This window comes from Danio rerio, chromosome 15 (assembly GCF_049306965.1).
Source record: "Danio rerio strain Tuebingen ecotype United States chromosome 15, GRCz12tu, whole genome shotgun sequence".
Lineage (NCBI taxonomy): Eukaryota > Metazoa > Chordata > Actinopteri > Cypriniformes > Danionidae > Danio > Danio rerio.
Window position 1 is genome coordinate 50,877,501 of NC_133190.1, and position 5,000 is coordinate 50,882,500.

The 5,000-nt window shown below is 41.5% G+C and overlaps 1 protein-coding gene across 6 annotated transcripts in view; it reads right to left on the minus strand.

The window, feature by feature from the left end:
- The window catches only part of pde2a (phosphodiesterase 2A), a 257,971-nt gene that overhangs the window by 158,124 nt on the left and 94,847 nt on the right, over positions 1-5,000 (minus strand). The window lies entirely within an intron of this gene.

A 5,000-nucleotide genomic window follows, 5' to 3' on the forward strand; every position in this document is an offset into this window, starting at 1 on the left:
CACACACATAAACACACAAAAGCACACACACTTTCCTGCACTTGCACATATTTTTCCCCAAAAGCTGAGGAGGAGATCTTTGTTTCTCTCTGTAGATTTACACGCCAGCGGGACACGCCACTATTCTTTTCTAAAACATTTCAATCACAAAGGAAAACTGTGTCTAATTTTAGCGCACAGGTGGTGTGTAGACGTGTGTGTGTGTGTGTCATCCATCCATCAGTGTTTGTGGGTCATTAAATCGTCCTGCTTTTCACAGATGAGCCGAAAAACATGATGCGAGATGAAGAATCACCTGCTGCACCTGTTCACCATTACTGTCATCTACTGCTCATTCAGTGTGTGTGTGTGTGTGTGTGTGTGTGTGTGTGTGTGTGTGTGTGTGTGTTACTCTTTCGGACATCAATATACTCGAATATACAGAAATGATTCACACAGCAGAATACAGATAATCACATGTAGTGTATGAGTTTAGCATCACTCAAAATAAAACACTAACAGTGTTTTTACCAAATGGAAAATCAAACTTTTCCCAGACGACATTTAGCGATGACCAAATTAAAGAAATAAAAACAAACAAAATATTAAACACTGTCACGAGAACAACCGTCACGATAAATAAATACAATTATTCAATATCAGCGCCCAATAACTCCTCCCCTTCATTGGTAGGTCCTCCCTTTCCTCAATAACCACTCCCCTCTTGGTAGCTTCTCTCTTTTATCAATAAGTCCTCCCTTTAGGTCCTCTCTTTCATCAAAAACTCCTCCTCTTTATCAGCTGCACCTCCCCTTTATCAGCAACACCTCCCTTTCATTAGTAACTCCTCCCCTTTACAGCAGCTCCTCCCTTTAATCAATAACTCCTCCCCTTTAGGTCATGTCTTTCATCAATAACTCCTCCCCTTTATCATCAGCACCTCACTTATACCATAACTCCTCCCCTTTATCAGCAGCACCTCTCTTTCCTTAGTAACTCCTCCCCTTTAGCTCCTCTCTTTCATCAATAACCTCTTCCCTTTTATCATCAGCACCTGCCTTTCATCAATAACTCCTCCTCTTTATCATCAGCAACTCCCCTATTAGTAACTGCTCCCCTTTAGGTCCTATCTTTCATAAATAACTCCCCTTTATTGTCAGCACCTGCCTTTCATCAATAACTCCTCCCATTTATCAGCAGCAACTCCCTTTCATTATTAACTCCTCCCCCTTAGGTTCTCTCTTTCATCAATAACTCCTCCCCTTTATCAACAGCACCTCCCTTTCATCAAAAACCCCTCCCCTTTATCAACAGCACCTCCCTTTCATCAATTACTCCTCCCCTTTATCAGCTGCACATCCCCTTTCATCAATAACTCTTCTTTATTAGCAGCATCTCCCTTTCATTAGTAACTCCTACCCTTTAGATCCTTCCTTTCATCAATAACTCCTCCCCTTTATCAGCAGCTCCTCCCTTTCATCAATAACTCCTCCCCTTTTTCAGCAGCACCTCCCTTTCATTAGTTCGTCCCTTTCATCAATAATCCCTTCCCATTATCGGCAGTACCTCCTTTTTATCAATAACTCCTCCCCTTTACAACAGCTCCTCCCTTTCATTAATACTCCCCTTTACAGCAGCTCATCCCCTTCAACTTCCTTCCTCTTGATCAGCAGCTTCTTCCTCTCAACAGTAGTTCCTCCCCTTTATCTGTAGCCCCTCCTCTTCAACAGTGACTCCTCCTCTCAAAATGTAGCAACTCCCCTTCATCAGTACCTCGTCCCTTTCATTAATAGCTCCTCCCCTTTACGCACTCCCTTTCACCAATAACTTTCCCCCTTTATCAGCAGCTCCTCCCTTTCATCAATAACTCCTCCCCTTTATCAGCAGCTCCTCCCTTTCATCAATAACTCCTCCCCTTTATCAGCAGCTCCTCCCTTCCATCAAAAACTCCTCCCCTTTATCAGCAGCTCCTCCCTTTATCAATAACTCCTCCCCTTTATTAGCAGAACTTCTCTTTCATCAATAACTCCTCCCCTTTAGTTCCTCCCTTTTATTGACACCTCCTGGCCTTTATCGGCAACTCCTCTCTTTGATCAATAACTCCTCCCCTTTAGGTCCTCCTTTTCATCAATAACTCCTCCCCTTTAGGTCCTCCTTTTCATCAATAACTCCTCCCCTTTATCAGCAGAACTTCCCTTTCATCAATAACTCCTCCCCTTTAGTTCCTCACTTTTATTGACAACTCCTGGCCTTTATCGGCAACTCCTCTTTCATCAATAACTCCTCCCCTTTAGGTCCTTCCTTTCATTGGCAACTCCTCGCTTATTATCAATAACCCCAACCCTTTATCATAGCACCTCCCCGCCCCTCACCTTCAAAAGTACCTCCTCCCCTTCATATGTAGCTCCTCCCCTCCACCAATAACCCCTCCCTCTTCATCAGCAGCTCCTCCCCTTCAACAGTAGCTCCTCCCCTCCATTTGTAGCACCTCCTGTTAATCAGCAGCTCCTCCCCTTTACCCGTAGCCCCTCCCCTTCAACAGTAACTCCACTCCATAAGTAGCACCTCCACTATATCAGTAGCTTTTTTTCTTTCATCAGTAACACCTTCCCTTCATCAATAGCCCCTCCCATTCACCACAAGCCTCTCCCCTCCATCAGTAGCCCCTCCCCTTTACCAATAGCTCCTCCCCTTCATCCATTCTCAGTGTATAACATACTATTTATACTACAAAAATGCCAGAATAGTGTACAAATATGCCAACTGGGATGCACCGATACATTTGATGACATGAGCATCATCAGTCGGCCATATTGGAGAGCAGAATGTAAACAAAGCCTCAGAAGGAAACTAAACTGTCCTATAATGCTGATTATTGCTGCTGAAAATGGATTCTACTCATCATATAAACATTTAGACCACTAAAAGACCGCATTTACAGTGAAGCAGGTGAAATATTAGGCTAATATCTTCATCAACACCGCTCGTATGTGTGTTTAACCAGCTATCAAGTTCAGCTAGTCAGACTATTTCCTGCTTATTAACTCGTTATGCTAATGAATCCCTGTATAATAAAGCATAGTGTAATGTCTGATAATCCACTATCAGCTCTGTGGTGTCATTCATGTTGTTTAAAGTCATTTGTTCATTACAAACAGCAGATCTGTACGATCAATGGAGTTAATTACTCTTAACGAGGGGCAGTGACAGTGGGCGGAGCCGGAGATTAGAGATAATGAGTTAGTTACACACAACAGCTTATAAACACACAACTGATACTATACTGATGAGAGACGCGCTATTGCTGCATGTGTGGGTAAAGTGAGGGTGTGTGTATGTGTAAATGCGTGTGCATAAAAGAGTGTGTATATGTGTGTGGGTGTATGCATGTGTTTGAATTTGTAAAGGTATGAATTATGTGTGTGTGAAACATGTTTTTGTGTGTGAGTGTGTGTGTGTGTGTCAGTGTGTGTGTGTGTGTGTGTGTGTGTGTGTGTGTGTGTGTGTGTGTGTGTGTGTGTGTGTGTGTGTAAATGAATGTGCAATTGATTGTATGTTCATAGTGTGTGTGCATATTTTTGTGTGTAATTTATTTGTATGTGTGTGTGTGTGTGTGTGTGTGTGTGTAATATCAGAATGTGACAGAATATGTGTGTGTGTAATGTGCGTGTTTGTGTGCTTAATATGTGTGCATGATATGTGTGTGTGGTTGAGTGCAACTGAATGTTCATAGTGTGTGTGTGTGTGTGCATATTTGTGAGTGTGTGATATGTAAGTGTGTGAGTGTGTTTGTGTGTGCATGTGCATTGTTTCTGAGTTTGTGTGTGTGTGTGTAATTGATTGTATGTTTATGGTGCAATGTTTGTTTGTGTGTGTGTGTGTGTGTGTGTGTGTGTGTGTGTGTGTGTGTGTGTGTGTGTATGTGCATAATATTTGTGTGTGTGCAAAATATCTGAGTGTGACCATGTGTGCAATGTATGTATGTTTGTGTGTGTGTGTGTGTGTGTGTAATTGATTGTATGTATGTAGTGCAATGTATGTTTGTTTGTGTGTGTGTGTGTGTGTGTGTGTGTGTGTGTGTGTGTTTATAAAGTGTTTGTGCATAACATTTGTGTGTGTGCACAATATCTGAGTTTGACCATGTGTGCAATGTATGTTTGTGTGTGTGTGTGTGTGTGTGTGTGTGTGTGTGTTTATAAAGTGTTTGTGCATAACATTTGTGTGTGTGTGCATAATATATGAGTGTGACCATGTGTGCAATGTATGTTTGTGTGTGTGTATGTGTGTGTGTGTGTGTGTGTGTGTGTGTGTGTGTGTGTGTGTGTAATTGATTGTATGTTTGTAGTGCAATGTATGTTTGTTTGTTTGTGTTTGTATGTGTGTGTGTTTATAGTCTGTATGTACATAATATTTGTGTGTGTGTGTGTGTGTGTGTGTGTGCGCGTGCATGTGCAATTGATTGAATGTTTAGTGTGTGTGTGCATAATATTTGTGTGTAATATGTAAGTGTGTGTGTGCAAAACTTAAATCTGAGTGTGACCTTGTGTGTGTTTAATTTGTGTGTGTGTGGGTGTGTGTGTAATATGTGTGTGTGTGTGTGTGCGTGTGTGTGTGTGAGCGTGTGCATGTGCAATTGATTGTGTGTGCGCATAATATTTGTGTGTGCAATGTGTAAATGTGTGTGTGAGTGCGCATAATACCTTAGTGTGAAATAATGGTGTGTAATATTTGAATGTTTATGTGCGTCATAAGGGTTTACATATGCGTGTATGGTGTGCGTGTGTGTGTATATAGTGTGCATGTATGTGTTTAGTTTGTGTGTTTATGTGTGTATAGCATGTGTGTGTATGCATGTATATATATATATCTGTGTATATAGTGTGTGTGTGTGTGTGTGTGTTTGCATAGCATGTATGTTTGTGTGTACGCATGTGTGCATAGCATCTGTGTATGCATATATATGTGTGTGTATAGTGTGTTTAACGTGAGTGTGTATATTGTGTATATTGTGTGTTTGTGTT